Genomic DNA, 23,629 nt, shown 5'->3' with positions numbered 1-23,629 from the left:
ATATGCCCACTGCTTCTCACCTAGGGTCTACTCAGAGTAATGCTCCAGGATTTCCTGCTAAATGGCCTCTTATGGCCTTTCCCCTAGGTCCACCCTCCCTAGGGCAAACCCCCCTGTCTAGGTACACCCCTGGGCCCCAAAGTTGGGGGGAGTGGCAGGATGGATGGGAGTTTGGACGTGCAGGGAGAAGCCAGGGATGAACCAGGATCCAGCTCTCCCCATAATACCACGCTCTAGGGCAGAACTCTCAGGAGCCCAAGAACCTGAATTCAGATCTCTCCTCCTGGTCATTAGGAAGAAATAACTGCCCAGAAAGGATGGGACAGATTTTATTGAACAGTTTGTTGACATGATTTATAACAAAAATACTTAGGCATGGGCCTTACTTGGGCCTCTTTTTGCATTCTTGCCCCAAGCCTCACAAATGGCCAGGTATGGGCTGAGTCTCAGATCCAGAAGCCAATATGAATGATCACTGCCCACTTAATATCAAATTAAATTTCTGTGTAATTTTGTCAAAGCCTTTATTTGTTTATATATTTTTTGGTCAGTTAGTAGTTTTTAAAATGTGGTGTTTTCATAAACTTTTTGCATGCGTTTTAACCATTTGCAATGATACCAAAAAATCTAACTGGATGACACTCATAAATAACATTCTTCAACATTACATTGATAACCTTATTCTCAGTCCCAAAAAAATAAATAAAACCATTGTAAGCAAAAAAAAATTCTCAAATTATGTCAGAAGAGGGAGCTAAATATATTCATCTTAAATTTGTGAAACTGCAAAATAAAGGTAAATTAAAGTCATTATGAAAATATAAGTACAACCTGTTTATTAGCCTCATCGCTTGCAGTCTTTTCTAGGAATAATTTATATAATCTGAGAAAGACTAAATATTTGCAATTTTGTTTCTGTGAGATTTTACCAGTATAGCTCTTTATTAGAAGCCATATACTATGGTAAACAAATTTCCTTTTTCTTTTCCTTTTTTTTTTTTTTTTTGAGACAGGGTCTCGCTCTGTCACCCAGGCTGGAGTGTAGTGGCATGATCATGGCTCGTTGCAGCCTCAACTTCCTGAGTTCATGTGATCCTCCCACCCCAGCCTCCTGAGTAGCTGCGACTACAGTGCACAGCATCACTCCCAGCTAATTTTTTGTATATTTTCAGTAGAGACGGGGTTTTGCCATATTGCCCAGGCTGGTCTCGAACTCCTGGACTCAAGCAATTCGCCCACCTCAATCTCTCAAAATGCTGGGATTACAGGTGTGAGCCACTGCACCTGGCCAACAAATTTTTAATTAAGCCTGTATTTCAAGTACTAAAAGTCAACATACAACAAATTCATGTTACAAAAGTAATGTTATTAAATTTTGATCTCCGAGAAGTATGATTAAGTCGTTCTGCAAAAACATTCTTTTAGATTGCAGTATGCAATGTGCAGTACATAGATGGATGCATGATCTTTCCACCTAATTCTATTAGCCACTGCAAATACCCAGGATAAAAAGAGAAGAGCTATATTATGAGGGAAAATCCTACAGCAGCACTATTAGAGCTTGCTATGATGATGGAAATGCTCTACAGCTGTGCTCTCCAATAAAGCAATAACTAGCCACGTGACTATTGAGTAAAATGCAGCCATTCTGGAACAGAATTTTTTATTTTAACTGATTTAAATGGAAACAACCTATGTGGCTAGTGCCCACAGAATTAGAGAGTATAGTCTTACTTGCCTGCACAAGGGCAAATTTTGTCAATGGCAGATGAAAGATTCCCGAGTCAGCTTTGTGTTAGAGACCCCACTACTCTAAAGCTATCCCTGAAGACAAGGCATCTTAACATAGAGCTAACCAATATTTGAACTCAAAGCCCTGCAATGTTTACCACTCAATTTCTTGAGTGACTTTGTCCTACTGCAACATCACTGTAACACATCTTAGGTTTCATAAAAGCACAAACGGCCGGCCATTAACTTGCCAGTCACTGTACAGAGGGTTGGGTGGGAACTTCACCTCTCTCCAGTGTCTCCCACACCTTCCGGAGCTAAGCACCACCTGGAGAACGTGCTGGAAATACTGATTCCCAGGTACCACCCTAAATCTTCAGAATCAGAACATCCAGGAATGGGCTAGTAATCTGTTTGGGGTTAGAAATAAGCTTCAGGACGTACTCTTTTGATAAGAAAATTCATGTGGGTGATCCTATGAAAAAATCCAGCAATGACATCGCTCAAATCTCTATATGTTAAAATGTAAATATATCTGAAAAGCACTTCAAATGCAAACGTCTTAAAGGTTTCATAGTCCAATTAAAAGCATACAATTTTAAAGGAAATATTATAAAATGAAAGAGCACACCATTTCATTTCCTCTGATAAATTATAAACCAATTCCCTTTGCCTTAATATCAACTCCCAAAAGTATCCTCTCTCACAAACACCTTCTACACTGAATACAATGAAATATCATCCTATCAGCATATATAATAGAAGGGAAATATAAAGGTAGAGAAATGATGTAGAAAGGTGTTATTAATTAAGATCCATTATTGTGTCATTCCTTAGGCCTCTCAAAGTAACAAGACTTAGCACACCCCAAAATCTCAAAAAGCTAAAGATTAAATAGTAAATACATATCCATGCAACTCTCATGCAACCAACATGCCAATTCCTCTTCCCCTTTTCTCATAAATTACACAGGCATTTTTTTAATTAAAAAAAAAACTATAATGTTGGCTCTGAAAATGCAATTACTTAATAAAGGTTTGTCTCATTCCAGAGTCTTATCAACACAATCATTTCTGCAGGCAAATATGAAAGTTAAATTAAATGCTAATTAAAGATTTCATCTAATTGTGATTGAAATATGCACCCAAAAGTTGTTATATTGCTGGGCTGGCAAATGCTCCATACAAAAGGGTTTCCAGCTCTCTCTTTCTTCATTAAGCTTGAAAAATGTTTTTAAAAAAGCAAAACTTCCTTGCTTTCCTTTGTCTTCTCAATGTTTTTTCGGCAAAAAGTGTTAGTTTACCTGCAGTATCCTGAGCTACAAAACATTATGTTTTACACATTACTCATTCAGGTGTTGGACGAAGTTTCTGAAAAGCACTGTGCTACACCAAGTCAGGATCTGTGAGAACACTGGAACTTTTCTCAAAATGCACAACAGATTGCTTTAAACAGAAAAAAAAAAATACACATAGGTACTAGGAAGTGTAAGTACTCTTTTTGTAATGTATTCAGTGACTCCCCATTGAATTTTTAATATTGAAAAAAGCTTTATCGCTCAAATGTATGAATCATCATAGCTGATCAGGATTTTGCAAACAGAGTTTAAAATGGTAAATTTTACAAGGATTTTTTTTTAAATAGCAATTCAAAGATTTTCTATTCCTTAGTATAAAATGTCTGTGAGTCAATCCATTTCCTCTTTAAAATATTTAGACATGGGGAATGTGAAAGTTCTACCCAAAAAGCTTTAAAGTATATATCATCTACTTCCAACTATAGGATCAATTACCACTGAAAGTCTAAAAAGTCCTTTAAAACAAAATATTAATTTTTATGACAATCCTGAAATCAGCTATGCCTTTAATTTTACTAAATACACAAGGTCAAGAATTACTTCTCCATTCGATTCCACTTTAAGAAATTCCAACAGGAAATGACAATTGCTAGGAATTACCAAATTTGGCAAGTTGTTCTTTGAAAAGTCCACGATAAAGCACCATGTTACAAAGTTTGATAAACCAAAAAATAATAGGACTAAATACAAAAAGAATCAAATATTATCAATTATATAGGGTGGGGTATGGAGCAAACACAAATTAACAGAGCACCATCCTCCAACAGTTTATATATAAATTCTCATTACAGTTCAGCTTTTGATTTTTATACCTGAATAAATAATGGGTTTTGGTTGTGAAGCTTGCTGTAGCACAGTGTATAAGTCTGGAGAACCAACTCCACTCTTAAGAATCTGGGCAAATTTGTTGATTCCTTTACTACAACCCAATCTCAGTTTTTCACTAGCTAAATCATTTTTCATTGAAAGAAATCAGTATTGCTTAGAAAGAAAAGGATAAAGATCAGCAGAAAGGTTTAAAAGTAGTGAATCCAAGACATGCATTATTTCAAAAGAAAGGAGGATTCAGCCTTCAATGTTGACCAGAACACCAATGAACTAGGTGTCCCAGGTTGTGGGAAGAATATTTGATGACACATCCGATGCTGCATTTTCCACTGGTTCTAGTTTTCCCCCTTTGCCCTGGTGACAGCCAATCACATGGAATAGAAAAAGAGCCTTCTCTCCAAACTTCAGCCCTTCCCAAACCACTAACATGGACAGGCCTCGACAGTCCTTGGGCACCAGCGGTGTGTGGGAGACAGTGGCATTCTTTGCATTAAGTGGTGCCAACACCGTTATGAAGTGCAAAATGAAACCACCACACAGCTGCACCTTCGGGAGGCATTCACCATAAAAAAAGATATTTTGAAGTTAGTGCCTGGCAGGGCCCAGTGGAAAGTTTAAGCTGAAACACTGGGACTCCAGAGGCTGCCCAAGCCAAATATTTCATGACAGATGGAAGCAGTTTGGAAGTGTGTGAAAAACTGCCACTTACCTCTAAAAATGTAATACAAAGAAAAGAAAGTGTATATGCAAAGTGTGGATCAATATTTTATCAAGATGTTAGTCTGTCTGCTAACTGCTGCTGAGTCAAAGCTATTTCTGTCTGAATCTCTCTCAGGACTTCAGGTGAAAAATGTATATTCTGGTGGGCAAATCTAATCCCAATTCTTTTCTTAAATAAACCTTTAAAGCATATTCATACTTTATGCTTGCAGTGATTAACACCCTGAACTTTAATCTTATTAAGCTTTATGGGTGACGTTACAACAAATGATGGCCTGTGCTCTTTGACTAAGCAAAAACAAAGCAAAAACTCCAACCATGAGTTCCTTAATTTTGGGACACATCTGTTTAATCAGTAGTAAAAAAGTGATTAGAAGCAGAGCTTTAAAGCCAAGAAGGCTTAGGTTTTAATCCTTGCTTTGCCACTTACTGAATTCAGTAATCTTGGGCAAGTTAATTAACTTGAATCCCATTTATTCATCTGTAAAATGGGAGTAATTACGTGTAGTAATAAGGATTAAATGAATAATATATATATATAAACATGACAGGCATCATGCCCAGTATGTAGAAAGCACAAACTAATAGGTAGTTATTATTGTTAGAATTAGTCATGTAATCTTTATTATTGTTTAGATTATGGAAATACCCGATTGCAATTGCAGGTTTTAAGACCAGAAATTATCATACTTAGACAGACTCTTCTCAATACTTTTCTAAGGAAGCAAGCTGGAAGCATATTTGCATTTTGCCTTTGTATATATAAACAATACTCAAAATCTTCAGAAGTCAAAACCAAAATATTTTCAATTTATCACACTTTTCCCCAAAAGGACCACAATACTAATATATTTGAGATATTAGACTTCAGTTTTCTGAACGTGAAGATGAAATGAAGTTGGAATGACTGTGTGCTAAATTATATTGAGCGTGGCCGAAACAAGAACTTTTTGCAGGAAGAAGGAGAAAAAAAGTATGCGCAACTGAAAATGAGAGTACAAAGAGTAGATGTGGAAATAAATCTGCAGCCATAACTACATTATTTTCAGAGATAACTAGCACGAGGGAATTAAAAGAGTTGCCAACAGATTTAAACTAGAAGTTTGCAAATCTCCTCAGATACCCTAATTAGTCTTTAATATCGTTAAGTTTATCTTCTCCCATTTATCTCTCCTGCTGCACAGCTAAAAACAAATGAAAGGGATTTGAGACCCTCTGTCCATTCATTTTATTTCTGGACAACAGGCTAGTACAGAAAATAAACAGCAGGCAAAGACCTTATTAAACCTAAGCAGACCTAACAGCTTTGTTTCTGACGGCCTTAGCTAAAGCCTCGGAGTTAAGAGGTAACTGAAATGCAAGATTACATTTAATCTTTGACAGGCTAGCCTAATTAATTGTGATCCTTATCACCTAAATTGGAGTTTGATTCTAAGATTACCAATTTACAGTGTAGAGCAAATTAAAATGCTAGGCAGGATATAAATGGCGAAGAAAGGGGCTTCCTCCTCTCCTCACCAGAAAAATAATTTATACCTGCGTCCACAGGATTTTTGAAGCCAATGATTTATAAGGAAATTTGGTCTTTCGGTGTGCTAAGAAAGATTTCCTAAGAAGTATGACCCAGAAGCCTCAAAAAAGAAAAAAGACAAATCACAGGCCATACCATGCAGTGGGCGGTAGGCTGTTTGCTGAATGATTAGTACTGAACATCAACTAGAAGCCACATTCCCACAGTAAGTATTTTACAGAAATATATTCATTTATTTTTCATAGCAGTTCAAAGGTGTATAGTCTCTATTATCCCCAATTTAAAGGCAAGGCAACTATTTGGCCAGTGTCACAAAGCTCTTAAGTAGTGCCTAGGTATTGTTTGGGCTTGTCTTCCCTGCGCCAGAGTATACAAGCGCCAGTCAAGGAAAGAAGCTTATGGTAAGTTTCCCAACACTTCCCGCAAGCCTCCCTTCTTTACAAGGTATCTGCAATAAGGGTGTTATGAAACACACAGATATCTGATGGTCAATCCCACAAGGGAATAACCTTAATACTTTCTGATTATGTTCAAGTTGAGTGATCTTGATAATAGCAGTTTTTGTACTTCCTCCCCAAATAACAAGTTAATATATTCTCTCTCGTTATGAACTACTTTGAAATGCAGATAATTAACACTGTAAATGGAAAAGCAATAGGAGCCCCTATTAATAACCAGAGAAAGGCAGGGGCATTCCAGATGAACCACCCTATCTCTGGCTGAGGGCAAACTTGTGGAGACACTTCTCTCCTACTTACATGTGATGATAAATTTCAGAGTCAAACTTATAGAATGTCATGTTAGAGATGCTTAAAAATAATAAAGCAGAGTTGTAAAATGTAACTTGAGAAGCTGCGATGTCACAAGCAATTGAAGGATCCCCTGATTAGTATTAGGAGAGGGCAGGGTGATGGAGAGGAACTGGACAGAATGATGCTACTGGCAGACTAGAGACCAGAAAGAAGCTTTGGATCCAGGCTGGGACCTCACTGACAGTGCAGAAGCAGGCCACTGGCTGACCAAGGAGAAACTGAGTGGGAAGAGAAGAGAGGAACTGCCAAAAAGGCAAGTTTGTCCAGCCAGACCCAACAAGCACTCTTAAGAAAGCCTGGATGGAAATGAGAAAAAAGCAGCACCAGATTCCTTTTAAATAACTACAGAGAGTAGGGGTTTTTTCTCTGACATTTTTAAATATCCTGAAAAGTTGAAAGAATTGTTTAGTGAACGCCCACATGATCTTTCACCTACATTCTACGATTAACATTTTATCATATTTGCTTTATTTACATATTTATCTCCCAGCACATTTTTTTTTAAAGATGCTTTTTAAAGTCAGATGTGGAAGTCAGTTGCTACAGACTGAATTGTGTCTCTTCCCCCCAGATTCATGTTGACACTCTGACCCTCAATGTGATAATATTTGGAGATGGGCCTTTGGGAGGCAGCTGAGTTTACAGGAAGTCATGAGGGCAAGTGCTCTCACGATGGGATTAGTGCCTTTATAAGAAGCAGCACCAGAGACCTTTCTCACCACCCTTCCCATGTGAGATCCCAGTGACAAGGCGGCAGCCTGGAGGCTAGGGAGAAGGCCCTCACCAGAACCCAACCACACTGGCACCCTGTGAGAAATAGATTTCTAAATGTCTATGGTGGTAGAGACATAAACACCAGTCTGTGGTGTTTTGTTATGGTAACCCTGACCTAACACATCAGAACACTACACCCAAAGAGAGGAATGGAACCTTGTCTAGAAAATGTCAATGTCAAACACAAATTCTGTAAGTATTTAGTAAATAAATACCCTCTGCATGTCAGAATATTCCCAAGGGCAGTAGTTGGAGGCAGTGGTTCCCCAACTTTAATGTACATATTAATAGCCTGGTTCAGGAGGTCGGGATGCAGTCTGGGATTCTGCATTTCCAACAGGCTCCCAGGTGATGCCCATGCTGTCGGTCCTCGGACCACAATCACGCTTTGAGTAGCAAGGATTGGGGCTGAGCCCACCAGCCACAGAGAGGAAATCCAGACCACTGTGGGAGACAGAACCCCAGCGATGGACCTTCTTACTGATAACTTGTTGCCTACATGCCTGAGTTTCACAGGCTGATCTTGCACCAGACCCCAAATGATACTGATGGACTGGAGGGTCTAGCTAGCATATCAAATTCGGTCTGATACCACAAAGAATCAGGTATCAAAAGACAGACTAGCAGCCAGGAGCTCTGCTGCCCTGTGCGTTGTGTACTGATGAGTGGAGAGGGATTACGTGAGCCACAACTTGCCCAAGGTCCCACAGGAAGTTCGAGCCGAGGACCCAGGCCTCCTGATGCCCATGCCAGAGCCTTTCCCACCTCACCACGCTCAAGAGGACTTTGCTCTTTGTATTTCCTGTGGGGTGGGAGGAGTTAGGAAGGGACAGAAAATGTTAGGCTGATTACAAATCACTACTACTGCTGATAATTCCCATGTAGTGAACACTTAGTGTAAGAAAGTCTGCTCAGCGTTTAATCTCATTTAATCTGTACAACGATCTAGGGAATTATCATTGTCCCCATTTTACAGATGAGAAAACTGAGATTAAGAAAAGTTAAACAAGTTACCTAAAGTCATACCAGCAGTAAGAAATAAAGCTAGGATTTTACAGAACAGATGGGACTTCAAAGCCAAGTGTAACCACTCTGTGAATCTAGGTTGCCTTTTTAGGCAGAAAACACTGCATGACGCCATATATGAAGTTAAAAAATCTTTACGTGACACTGATGGACAAGCACTTGGCGACAGTTGCAACCCTTAGTGACAAGAGGTGCGTTTTTTCAACTTGAGCTTGGACTGGCAGGCCAGCTTCTCACCATCACCTCTGCTTTATCAGTATTGAAGCCTTGCCAGCCCACTCAGCCAGGCTAAATATTTTCAAGACAGCATTTATTAAATATTTTCTCATAAAGCTAAACAAAGCACATTCTTCCCCAAGGATGTAATGGGTTTTATCCAGCTAAATATAGCTGGCTAACTTATCACTTTTAGCAAGGTACAAAAGACTCTTCTAGTTAATCATCAGATGGACTGAGGGCCCTGCAAATCACTTTTTAAAAATATATATTTTGTAATGTATATTTGCAAGCATCCCAAAATGAAATCTTAGTAAAATATGCTTAACAAATATATGAAGGGAGTTGAAGCACCCATGATCAAAAAGGGAGAGACAGGGAAAGCAACGACCTGTGTGTGGAATCGCAAAGAAAAATAAAGGCAAGAAAGGCAAGAGGCCTGAAAACATTGTACAGAAAATTCCCTATTAGCTGGTGCAGAAAAAATGCATAAGAAAATAATATTTATTCAGACTTCATTTTACAAGTTTGAAAAGATCACTGATATAAGACTATATATATTAAAAGGTAACAATTTTGAGATAAAAGTAAACACAATCCTTAACAATTGTGGAAGGAATCAGAGTTTAACAAAATGAAGCAATATACTTTCACTACTTCAGACAAAGGTGATTAATTCTGGTGGGCTAATACATCTTCATATCTCACAATAGACCATGATCAGTAGTGAAATGAACAAGAGGCTACTCACCTCTCTGCTAAAGAAATTAACGGGCTTCTTCTGATTATGGTTTTAGAATTATAATTTTAGATGGGTCAATTTGGGCAGATGTTGAACCCTATCACTACATTCTCAAAAAAGCTCAGGGTAATAAATAGTACTATAGTTATTTGTGCCAAACCAATGCACTGAAAAAAAAACAACACACAAAACTGTGATATACAGAAGGCCCTATAGATATAGCAGAACTAAAATGTAGAATATATATATATATATATATATATATATATATAATAGAAAGAAGCCTGGTCGTGTTCTCAAAAAGATTCTCAGAAATAAGCCAACAGATACAGAGAGGTGATATTTGAGTAATGAGTGAATTCTAATAATTGCTTAAGGGTCAGCAGGGAGAAAGTTATGTCAATATAGACTAGAGCTAACTGGTGAAAGGAAGGGGCAAACTAAAAGCTTCCCTCAGAGAGGGAACTATTCAATCAGTCATTTTAATTAACACTTTAGCTTCCTGATGGAAATACGTTGTTAACAATCTGTAGATTGAACACAGCAAAATGTTGGCTTCCTATAATGAAAGTCCATACAATGTTAATGAAAAAGTAGCAGTGACTCAGGCTGGTGAACGGCCCAGAGGTGAAAGCAATCATTTATCACTGCGGGGTGCTCCTTTCTGCATTATCATCTCAGAGTCGCCTCTTCCTTAACAACCGTAACAACCTATGCTCCACTTCTCTGTTGCACCATTTCTGTCTTCAGCTGAAGGGGAAGCGATAGGGTCTGAACCACGGGAGGGAGTTTGTACATTTTGTTCTATCAGATTAGGCCTCAGTAACTTTATGAATTATAAGCTGTCAACTACTTTTTCATCTGCTATAGAATATGCTTCTTAGAAATTGTGGCTATAAATAAAACAACAGATGTTTTTTTGTTGGCTCTAACAGGAGCTTCAGTAATTTTTTAAAAAGGGCTAGAAGTTAAGCAAATTACCTAAAAGGCTCTTTCAGGTTTCCCCGTTGGTCATCTTTTATGTTTGCCTTCTGAAGACATTCATTTTAGCCCATAAATTACTTTTTGGGGCCATTTAATGTAACCTACTGGAAAAACTAGAAACGGGTTTTCAATACAATTGCTTTCTTTCTGTGACTTTTTAAAAAAAAGAGTAGTGATTAAATCCCCTATTTATGATTGTCACTATATCATATAAAAAGCAATTGAAAAGGCACTGTGCACTAGTAGAAAAAAATTAGACAATAGATGAGGCCATATGTTCCAGATTTTTCTGCCAACAACATGTTGGTAACTTTGGGCAAAACATTTAATGTCTCCGGGCCTCACTGTCATAACAGTGAAGTGGTAATGGTTTAACTAGATGTTCTAAAATCATTTCTAGTTCTTAAATTCTGTGTTTTGGAGAAAATGTCAAGGAGATCACATGTCCCAACATAAAATTACTAAATTTACATTTAATCACAAATTACTTAAAAAATAATTCCATATTATCTTTAGCCACTGTGTGTTGAAAATCTGGAAGAAATCACAGGCATCTGGAGAATGACTGGAGTTGGCACCAAGCAAAAATTACTTCAAATATGGAGGGAAGGAAGTTAAATAAATGGGAGAATGGCAACATTTAATTATACTTCACTGGGCTACACTAACTTGTAATTTCTAACCCAGGGGATAGGTGGCTTAAAATAGTGTTTTGGTATACATTTTCACTTTGCCAGAATGAACAGTAGAATTCAAAATGATGAAAACATTTCTGTGACTTCTGTATGTGGATCTAACAAAAGACAACTAATTCCATGTTCTTAAATGTATTCCAAAGTTACAACAGCTATAAATCAGAGAATGTAACTTGGCTTCTATAAATCATGGGGTTGTGGGGAGAAGGAGATCATGAAATTGAGAGCAACATGAAGAGAGAGATGTGAACTGTCACTGCCCTAGTCATTTAGGTTATTTCCTTGAGTCATGATAACAGCCTTGTGAAATACATCAACCTCATTTTGTATGTCGGAAAGAGACTCAAGAGGTTTGGTGACTACACCAAGATCACTTAACTAGTGTTTGGCAGAGCAGATATTACAGCCTCTGTCTGGCTACATCCAAGGGCCCTTGTCTTTCCACTTCATCTTTGATTTTTTTTCTCCTCTTCTCTGAGTTTCAGCATTAAATTGCCAATAGATGCAATTCATTTGGACAGTTTGAGATTTTTAACCAATGCATGCATAGCACTGCTGGGCTCTAAGAGATGGCAGGAGGGGAGAGTCCATGCAAAATTAGCTCATGATCTGCACAATGAGTACAAATGTCAGGGATAAAACAGATAAAGGGGCTTAATTAGAAGTCATGATACTTAGAGGAAACTGCTCCATTTCCAAAACCTCTGTGGGTTTATCCATTCCCCTCTGAGAGTCATTTAATTCTTTGGAAAATAATACATTCTCAAAATTGTGGTATTTCTGATCACACAAGATCAGATATAATATACTAAAAGCTGCCCTTAGTATTTGATGCTTTCATTACCAAGAAGCCAATAATAATCATGGCCAACATACACAACGTACTTAATATGTATCAGACTCTATGCTAAGTTGCTTTACTAAAATTATCTCAGAAAATATAATCTTTCACAACATTATAAGAAAGGTTTTATCATCATTGTCATTGTACAGAGAGGAAAAACAGGTTCAGAAGTGATTTGTCCAGGCTCACACAGCTGGACTACTCAGCACCAGGATTTAACTGATAAGAGATGACCTGGTCTAGAGGACATAAAGGCAGCTCCCTTCCAAGAGATCCTTATGTACTAACTGAGTGTCATCCCATGAGGTCCCATAGGGCATATGGTTTCCTTACAAACTGTGCCCCTTTTGGGAGGCAGCTCCGTGCACTGCTTTGGACATTGACTGCCAAGAGCCAGGCAACAAAGTTAGAAAAAGAGTTCTCTAGCCAAAAAGACCTGGAAAGTAGAGAGTTGAAGAATAGCCACTTTTGATCCATTTCTCTACTTACTGTAATTTTCTTTGTCTAAGATATTCTATGGGATGTTTAGCATATCTGGTCTATGTTTACCAAATGAGAACATAACCCCTCCCCCCACGCCCATGGTGACAACCAAACTTCCTCACTCTTGAAAAATCACAGTAGAAGATAAACTGTTTCCATAGTCATGCCTTCTAGCAGCTCATCATTCATTTTGGAAGAAAAGATGCAGATACACAAAATAGTCAAGGAGTAGAGTTCAGATGAGGAATTAAGAGGAAGAATGACTTTCAGTGCTCTGTAAATAGTGGGGTCTCGCTGTAAGCCACACATGTAATTTTACATTTTCTAGTAGCCACATCACAAGCAAAAACAAAAGGTGAAGTTTAATCTTTTATTTAACCCCATATATCCAAAATATAATCAACATATAATCAATATAAAAATTATTAAGCAGATATGTTAGTCTTCATTTCTCTCGTTTTATGCTCATAGCACATCTCAATTTATAGCAGCCACCTTTCAGTGCCTCTGTGTGGCTTTGACCATGTGGCTGGCGGCTCCTACACTGAGCAGCATAGCTCTAGAGGATGGCCTTCAATTTTTCTTTAGGGTGAACTTGGTTACTTAGAGAATGTGTTAGATTTGAATTCACAGCTAAGTATAAAGAAAAAAAGTATCATATTCCTTAGATGCTAAGAGGGTCAAATAAGAGGGGCTGTGTCATTTTACTGTTAGCATGTAGTAGATAAAAACAGCTTAACTCTATTGGAAGGCATTTAGTAGTCGAAGTTGACAGGGGAGCTGGGGGCACTGATAGTGTTTGTTATATACTAAGAACCTGCTGGAATACTAGGAACTTGGCATCCTGGCGTTTGTCACAATGCAGGGTGTGGAGTCAGAACATCTTCAGAAATGGCGTGATTAATAACAGTTTCATCTGATGGCTCTCCATCTGCCACTGGCTTCCCTTAAAATAAGCATCTAAAGTGTCTGTGCACCTCTCATTAGAGGCGGTCTGCTGACTGCAGAAGACAGAAGGTTCAATGATCAGGGAAAGACTGGTATGGTTCGGCTATTAAGTCAGAAAACCTAAGGCCTGCTTAGGTTCACATCTTGACATTACGAGCTGCAATAATTTCATTTATAAAGTTAGCGGTCATTAACATGTCCGATACTGGCTACAAGACAAATGAAAATAAAGAGGGCAGAGATGGAAATATGTACATAGTATTAGAGGAAGAGGCAGGCACCTTAAGGAGCTGCTTTTCTTCCTGATAAGATGGCTCAGAGATGTATATAACACAGGATCCTCAAATTCAAAATCTCTAATACATCCCTTTTCCAGAACATGCAGTTTAATGAATCCATTCTTACAGAACATGGAACCTATTTTTCAACTGTGTGGACAATATTAAGTGCATTCTGGGCTTCAAACTCCTACTAAAAAGGTAGCATCCCCATGAGCTGTGGAGGATTTTGAAGCAATTTAGCACCTCGTGCTGTCAGATGTTTTCTTACAACAGGTGCCCACAGTGCTTGCTCTTAGTCCTAAAACCTGACTCCAAGTGCATAGACTGTGAGGCTTCAACCCAGCTCCTAATTGACTCTTCTAAGAAAAAATGTGTTCACAGCTCAAATATCTGCTTCCACTTTGGATCCCCAAGGGAAAACTATGTCTTCTAAAAAGTCAGGATGCTATTGTTTTCTCTAAGCATAAAATTTGTTTTGGGTATCAGAAACTGGAAGTGGCAAGCAGTTCCCAAACTCAGATTATACGATAACATTATAAATAGCTAAAAGGTACTGAATCAAAAATTATTATTCAGGAGAGGCAACAAGAAGAGAATAGGGAATTATAGGCAAGGGGGTTTCCTTTGGAAATGTTAGTTCCTGGGGAACAGAGGCTATCTACAGTGGATGTCTGAAAAAGGCAATGAGGAGAGGACAGGGAATTAATATTATAGACATGGAATCTTCTTTGGAAATGACAGTTCCTGGATTTTAAAAGTGCTATATATAGTAAATGTTTGAAAAATGTTAAACTACTCTGCAAAAATTGTCTAACAAAGGAAGGAAAACATAACTTTCCAGCATAGGAGTAAAAGTATTAGCAGAACATAATAAATTCAAAGTGTAGTACAGCCCATCTCTTCCCACCCCAACTGGCTGTCAAAAACATTACTCCCGTGTGGGGCCTGCCTTTGCACAGCCAGCCAGCCAAAGGGGTAAAAAGAACAACATTAAATTGTAATTACCAGCCCTTTGTTCATGGGTTACTCCTCCATGGTTATGTCTGCATTTCCACGTGATTTTTGGTAGACAAGACGGGGTGAAATGTGTGGGTAGGGGGAACTTCATGGCTCTTCCTCTGATTGGAGCAGCTATCAGCCACCTGTTCAGATTGCCTTGCGTTATGTACACTTTTACTTGCTCGTATAATTTAAAATGCTGAAGGGAAAAAAGCAGTAAGATTTTAGGGTAATCTGGGCTTGGCTGCGCCAGGCAGCTCTTGCTTCTGTGGTGCTCCCACCTCAGACTGGACCATGAAAGGTCCTGGGGTCCTGGGTTCCTGGTGGCACATATCACAGTGATGGCTGAGGAGGCCCCATAAAGCATGTCTTCCCTCTCCCTGGAGTGGCCACACCCTGAGAAGCAGGTTCTGTACCACAGGACAGGTACTAATGTACTGCGTCCCCGCCACTTGCCAGGTAACCAAGTTAGCTAAAACTGGCCAGGTGAATGTACTAACCTTCTTCAACAGGGCTAGGGCTAGGCCAAACTGAAAAATATGAGGCTTGTCTTCAGCACCTGTTTTTTCTTTCCCAAACTTTTTTTTTTTTTAACCCAGCTTGGCATTATTTTTTGTTCTCCATTATCTAACACTCTTGCTAATTACCCCTCTCAGTCCATGAGACTACATAGTGCCTTATGGTCTTTTCTAGTCTTGCCCCACTCAAAAGCTAGTCTCTTAGAGAGGAGTCTATTAAACTCGATCACACTGAAATAACAAAAATGAAATGGAAGAATGACCAATGAAGCTTTCTGTGTTACATCACAAAGATATTGCTGATTTTAACAGGGCCTCAAGCCAAATTCTAATTGTAGAATTTCAGGCACAATCTTTCTTGAAAACATAGCTCTTTAGTACTTTGCTATGAATAAATCACTGGAATGGGTCTAATTAAGATCATTAAATACTCCAGTCAATAATGGATTTTGTTGTTTTTATTGCTGGTTTTTTTTGTTTTGGTTTTTTTTTTTTTTTTTTTTTTTTGAGGCAGCGTCTTGCTCGGTCACGTAGGCTGGAGTGCAGTGATGAGATCATGGCTCACTGTAGCCTCGACTTCCTGTGCTCAAGTGATCCTCCCACCCCAACCTCCCCAGTAGCTGAGACTACAGACATGTGCCACCATACCCAGCTAATTTTTGTAGAGAAGGAATTTCACCATGTTGTCCAGGCTGGTCTCAAACTCCTGAGCTCAAGCGATCTGCCCGCCTCAGCCTCCCAAAGTGCTGGGATTACAGGCATGAGCCACTGTGCCCAGCATGAACAGTGAATTTTGCACAACTGAGACTAGATGGTCATTCTGGATACCCATGCATGCACACTGTTGGTGCTTCAACAACAATCAACTTCATAAGGTAAGAGAAAAGAAGTATAGCAATAATACCATGAATTTATATAGCACTTTAAAAAATTACAAAATGTTGCCGGGTGCAGTGGCTCACACCTGTAATCCCAGCACTTTGGGAGGCCGAGGCAGGCGGATCACAAGGTCAGGAGATCGAGACCATCCTGGTGAACACGGTGAAACCCCGTCTCTACTAAAAATACAAAAAGATTAGCTGGGCGTGGTGGCGGGCACCAGTAGTCCCAGCTACTCGGAAGGCTGAGGCAGGAGAATGGTGTGAACCCGAGAGGTGGAGCTTGCAGTGAGCCGAGATCACGCCACTGCACTCCAAAGCCTGTACGACACAGCGAGACTCCATCTCAACAAAAGGAAATAAAAAATTACAAAATGTTTATACTTTTTATTGATACTCAAAGAGAAAAGCAGAGTGGGATGGTCAGAATGGAGAAAGACCTAGATTAATAACCACGTTCAGGCTGTTTTCATTAAAGAACAGAAAAACATCTAGTTTAAGGAATCAAGGTTGCTTTGAACTATGCACTATTTTGAATAAACAGATATTTGATGTTAAAGATTTTTGTGAACACGCCCCTGTGAATTCAGCATCCCACTCCTTTTAACCAGGTGCTTCAGTAGAAAGAATAAAACCACACCACAAAGGCAGTCAGTTACCAAGCCTGCAAGGCCCATGGCTCTTTGAAGATATTATCAGCATTTTAATGTGAAACGTCTTGCACATCCAAAGCCCCCAAATAATCACCACTTTTTGGGAATTTGTAATTTTCCAAATGACAAGAACATTTATGACTCTGTACATTATAATCTGTCGATTACAAGAGCTATTAATGACAAGAGAATTCCAGTGCTATAGGGAGCCGCTTTTTCACATTGATAGCCAGTCTGTTTCACTTTCGCCATCTGATTTCCTTCCAAGTTAGAAAAAACCGTGGAGACAATGAATTAGTGAGACTGAGAAGTAAAATGAAACTAGAGCTCAGAAAAGCAAACTTAGTGTTTTCCTCAACTCCCATTATCTTCATAAAATCACTAACTCATTTCCCCCCCAAGCACTATTTTTGGGGGCAGGGCTTCAAATTAATGCAAAGTCTATAAAGGTCATGAAGAAGCAGCTAACAAGTGACATTTGTTTTACCCCACTGCTGAAGCACAGGATGAGGCTGAATCGGAGGCTGACCCAGATAACAATGGTATTGGGATATAGCTTAGTGGAGAATGAATACCTCCAAAGTCTCCCAAGAGCCCTGAATCACCATTTGTTCCTTTACAACACTAACTTCCCTTTATCGGTAAGAGTGGGTTATTTCTTACATCCATGGCATGGAAAAATCTTTATCTGACAAAAATTTTGAGAGGACCAAAAAGTGAGTACTTTGCAAATCAGGGACTAAAACAATTCTCCTTTGGTCATTTTAGAAAATCAGATGCTGCTAAATTTCACCACCTACTTAGAAATCTCAGAAGGTCTAATAAAGCTCTGGAGCAACCCAAAGACAAATGTTCCAGGCCATTCCAGATTCATTTCCCTTGAAGGATCTCTCACCAGTAAGTGCAGCCTCTGAGCAGCAGCTCGTCCATTTGCAGAAAAAAAATTGTGGCCTGACTTGTGTCAACTAGGGACAAAGGCAGGAGAAGAATTTGGAGGTTACTCAGTGGAAAATTTAGGAATAAGAATCTGGAACCTTAAGAAACCTTGATTTAATTTAAGATACTGCTTTGTTTGCATCATAAAAAAAAGAAAAAAAAGAAAAAGACTGTACTGATGCAATCTACTCCACTGTATTATATAAAATTTTAAGACCTAAAAGAAACACGATTATGGGTATGAACCATAACTAAGCATTTCCAAGAGTGTCTTCCCTTAAATCACATTAAAATTGTAAAAGTAAGGTACAACTGGTGACGAGCCACTTATCAGTCCATTCAGGCCAGCTCCAAGATAACAATGACCTTAATATCAAACCAGTATTCCACAACCCTCTCTTTAGAATTCTTGACATGAGGTCACTTTTTATTGAAGGCTTCGCTAAAATAAAGTCTTTGTAAAGATACCCTTGGGGTTAGAGGCCTAAGATGAAAATACCTTAACATGATTTCTCCTTTATAGAGAGATTCCAATGTCCCGGCAATGGATCATTCATTCCTTTGGGGGTTTTATTTTTTATTTGTTGGCAAGTTGGAGTAGATGATCCCTCTGGTCCTTTTCACATCTAAAATCCCATGATTCAAAACTCTTTTCAGTAAACTTCCAATTTTCCATACTAATTGATGAAGAGAGAGAACAAGAGAAGGGGCTTGACCGTAGAAAACAATGAAACATCTCAACAGGTTATATGTGAGTTAAGGATGCAGAATCATTCTTTTCTTGGGAATAAGTCTCTCCTGGTTTATCTTTGTATTTGGCGACTGTGCCAGAGAACAGGGAGTTCACAGAGCAATCCTGAGAAGTTTGCTCCAACACTGACTGGTCAACTGATTTATATAACATTTGAGTGTGCAGACTCACATTTACTTGCTGCATTTATGACCAAAGGGCAAACATTTAAAAATCACTCAAGATTCTGGAAAGGTCATAAAATACAAAAAAAAAAAAAAAAATGGGGTCCACGGGAAAATAAAAAACATGACATTTATTAGCTCTTTCTTGGAGTATACGTATAGACGGGTTTATAGTTCATTGTTTTCAGTCATCCTCTGACTAAATAAGCTTTCCACCTGCTTAGTCAAGTGCTGAGAGAATATGACTACACCAAAGGATGTATGAAGCATGCATTTAATTTATCATAAAGAACTGTAATAAGGCGAATGTGTGCAGCTGGAACTAACTTGTACCAGATTTCGCCAATCCCCAAGCTCATGGTAGATACTTGCAAACACCTCCAGAAGTTCCGGCTGTTTTTAATTAATCGCTCATGTTGGGGGCATCTTGCCTGACTTACTAGAATGTCATTTTATTTAAAATAGGGTTCTGAACCTTAAGAAAAAATAATCCCTTTATTTTTAAGTCAAATAAATGATCCAAATAGAAATTTAAGTTTGGCTCTTTTAAAGGCAGCAATATTTCACATCGAATGTGCTCCTGAGGCCAGAGGAAATGTTCTTTCCTTTCCTAAAATTTCTAGCCAAGTACTCACAAACCCAGTTTCTTCCCAAGAATATTTGTTTTTTTATTTCTCAGAGCCTAGTTTTAAAAGGCTGGAACCTTTCACAAGTCAGAATAATTCCATTTGCTAGCTGGCTCTTTCTCCAAGTCCAGCTTGAATCCTATGAGACACATAAATCCTTGTCTGAAATGTAGGATAAGTGTCATGAAACATGCTAGGAAATTGGTAAACCACAGCTCAAAGCATAAATACAAAGATATAAGCGAAATCTACTCTAAAGTAAAACTATGACAAGAAGAAATACCACCATGCATTAATTCTTTCGCTAACAAAAATATTCAAGGAAAAAGTATGTGTGTTATGACAAATCTGGGGAGAAAATAAAAATCAACGCAGATAAAAATTAGTATTGCTAGGAGAAGGGACAAGGTAAATAAATGCACACTTGCCCTGAATTACTTAAGCCAGACATAAAGTCAATTTCTCCTGTCAAGTACTGTGTCAGGTGCCATCTGGGAAAAAAAACTGGGAGCATCTGAGAAAGGTGGAATCTGAGGGAGAAAAGGCAGAAAAGGGCATATTTTACAGCTACCATGCCGTATAGCCAATTGCCACTGGATGGCAGCGGGGTTTTACTTAGCAGAGTTGCTAAGAGCATTAGGATTGGTCATTCAATATCTGCCCTACATGTTCGGCCCCAGTAACTCAAGGTTTCAGGGAAATACAAAGTAGCTCCTTCCCACCCCCAGAATTGGAGATCTGTCCTAGAAATTGCAAACCTTTGTTCTGATTATCAGTAAATCCCTTGAAAATTACTAATTTACTATCAGAGTAAATTAAATTGGGAACTAAAATTAGTACTTCTAATAACTTCTAGGATTTTGAAATTCAGAAAGCAAGCACACATGTGCTCACATTTGCACGCACACATCCCTACAGTTTACTATTGCAATATTATCATCTTGAGCCCAGTACAACAAATTGAAACCACATTTTATTCTACTTTTTCTTGTTAACTTGATGGCTTCACCACACTTTTAAATGCTACACACTCCCCTCCCTCTCCCTTGGCATCTGATCCCTTTTTTTTCTTTTTTTTGTAAATTCAGTAATCTCACCAGCAACAAGCTTTGCTTTCAATAAGTCTATCTGCCAACTTAAACAGCATCTCCTAAGGCAACGGAATAATGAAAGACACATGTAGGTACTTGCCTGTCATCAGATGCAAGCTCACGTCTGCCTGAAATTGGGCCTGTAATTCTGCTGATCCTCGGGTTCAGGACAGCATGGCCAAGAGTGGTCTAGAATGCGGCCCTTAGTCTAAACAGCAGATGAAGGATGCAAGGGGCCAACCTTTTTCATCCCTGCTGGGCTCTTGACCAGTCATTGCTCTTTAGTTCAAGGGGGAGATGTGAGGGATTGCTCAAATACTTGGCAGACAGAAAGGTCTTAAGACAGCAAGTAGTGAATTCTGCCTCATTCCTGCTGATGAACTTGAGGCAGTGCTTTCCAAGCCCAAACTCATGATCCAACCAGAACATCTCCAAAAACAGTCACTCCTGCACACAGCCAAGGCTCCACCACCCCCAACCGGGCGAGGGCCCTACACAACTCCTGATCTGAGCCCCTCCTCAGATGAGACAGAGTTTGCTCCTTTCCCTCTCATAATGCAGTCAACTGTGTGCCTTCCTTTGTGGAAATACAAACATTTTGTTTAAAAACTTGCAAAGTCGGAAGAATGGAAAAGTGTGAAAAGGCTGAAAAACTTGAAAGAAAGGAGTTGTAGTTCTGTCCATAAAAAAAGCTTCCTACTTTTTTGCAGCTGGGGCTACCATCAGAATCAGTGGCTGATTCATCCAGGCCTACAGGAATCCCCTCTTTCCACCCCGCCCCCACCACCTACACTGACTTGAGCACCCTTTTATGCCCTTCCTGTGTTAGTAAATGGCTTACAAGCGTCCAGTGCCCTTAGTTCTGCCAAACAAGTAAAAACTTCAAGGGCTGTGAGGGCTCACAAAGACATACTCATTATAAAAATTATTATTTTTTAAAAAAAGGAACCTAACAGGGTACACTGAAAAACTAACTCATCAACACAGTTTACATCTTCCACCTTCTGAACTGGCAGCCTAAAAGTCATCTCAAGCACAAGGCTACCAGAGATGTGCTGAAAGTGTTTTTTTAAGAGGTTTCCACCAGACATTATTAAATTACTATTTTAAAATTAAATCTAGGATCCAGGAATTTTACCTTCCATAATAACAAGGGTGAGAGTAACTAATATAACCACTGTATCCTCCACCTTGAAGAATCTCTTCAGATAGTTGAAGTAGGATCCTTATCAGAAAGCGGTAGCAGTAACCCATTGTGTGCTGAATGGTTTTTATCCTATCTGGAAATCAATCATTTCCCTCCCTTTCCTTCTCCCTTGGGGAGTCACAAAACAGGCACGGAGCACCAGATTAACTTTCCTATGTTCACAAAAGGAAAACATACACACTCTCTTGATTTAAAATAATCTTCTTAAGGATATGAATTAGGCTTCCTTGAGCTCAGTACTGCTGGTAAGCAGGTTCTGAAGTCTCATAACTAATCTAAAGAACTCAAAGAGCACCAATTCAAGCTCCTCAAGTAGTGTTGGTTTTAGAAACTTAGGGCTGAGGACACATAGGCCTGCTAACAAAGCAAGGGCTCTCCTCGCAGGGCTGAATGCTAATAATAGGAAGTCTCCAACTTCCATGTGGACTGTGTTTCCAAAGCTCATTTGTAAGCTGGCTGTGCAAAATCCAGAACACATTTTCCCCAAAAAAACATTATAAATGGTGGTTAGGTCCTGAGATTAGATCCCCGAAGTCTATTTCACTCAAGTGATTTTGCATGACTACATTGGCGATGACTGCAAACGGGCATGTTTCGGTGACATAAAGGGTAATATAAGCTTCAGTAAACAAACATGGAAAACTACTCACTTATTATAGCTTCTATTATATGTCTAAGTCTATCAAGGCCAATGGAAATAATCTAATCCCCCCACCCCTTACTTTCATCATTGATGTCAGAGGCAAGGAGCTGATGGAGCTGGGGAAAAGCAAAGGGCTGGAAGGCAGGCAGCAGAAGACGTGTGGCAATGCCAGAGAGCAATGCATGGGTTTCCACTGCCTTCCCATGCTGGGGCCTGTCTCTAGAACCCCACGTCCTGTGGCAGGCACCCACTCCCTGCTCCTGCTCCAACAATCTGAGGAGCAGGCAGTGAAGCCTAAGCTCCTTAGACCCCAGAGAGAAAAGAAACATAGTGAGCTGGAGAGGAGCGAGTGGTAAGGGCGAAGGAAGACACACACCACTGGGTGTTCCCAGCTGTTCCCAAGGTGTGCTGCTCACCCAGCTGAGGGGGCACGCTCGCTCATGCTCTCAGCTTCCCTCCATTAAGTTTTTAGCTACCCTCAAGGCAGTGAAAATTTTCTCTTCCCTTTGGTGACCCCAGAATCCAGCCCAACACTTGGCATAGAGTAAGCACGTAATAGATGACTGTGAACAGCGGTGGCCAGGGAATTATCTTCAGTTCTTTAGGGGTTCCCAGACGGGTATTCATCCAGTTATTCATTTGCTCACCAAATAGTCTATCAACTGTCTTCTGCCTGAAAAACTTCAAATGGCTACTTGATTGAGAAAGTATCTATGTTAATGCCCCCCACCCCACCACAAGCAGTCTCCTTTCAAAGAGTACTTGAAATACCTGGTAATTGGTGTTTATAGACACCTATTAAAATGCAGCTTTATGGGAAGCTAAGTCATTACCATAGTAGCATAGTAATAGAAGCTACTGGGTTAACAGAATTCCTACAATGGCTTGTTGAATTAATCAATGTCATTTAGTGAAAGAAATAGTTTAGTTAAGAAGTCCAATGCCCAATATGATGTTATTTTAAAAAGAAACAATTTAAATACTTCAATGTGTGTTTAACTGCATTTTGTGACAGGACCACTTAGTGCAGGGTAGATAATATGTCCAAGCAGTGTTTTAACAACCCTGTACATCTGGTTTTATGGAAATATAACATAAAAAGACCAAGAAGAGATACCATGATACAGAACTGATGGTTGAGAGAGTAAAAATTAAAAAGAGATAAAAGTTGATTGAGTAGAAAAAGCAGAA

At 39.2% G+C, this 23,629-nt stretch overlaps 1 protein-coding gene across 1 annotated transcript in view; it reads right to left on the bottom strand.

The window, feature by feature from the left end:
* Positions 1–23,629, bottom strand: part of PIK3R1 (phosphoinositide-3-kinase regulatory subunit 1) — an 85,776-nt gene that overhangs the window by 28,084 nt on the left and 34,063 nt on the right. The window lies entirely within an intron of this gene.

The sequence above is a fragment of the Nomascus leucogenys genome, chromosome 18 (genome assembly GCF_006542625.1).
Source record: "Nomascus leucogenys isolate Asia chromosome 18, Asia_NLE_v1, whole genome shotgun sequence".
Classification (NCBI taxonomy): Eukaryota; Metazoa; Chordata; class Mammalia; order Primates; family Hylobatidae; genus Nomascus; species Nomascus leucogenys.
The sequence above is the reverse complement of the archived record's forward strand: the minus strand, read 5'-3'. Positions and strand labels throughout refer to the sequence as shown.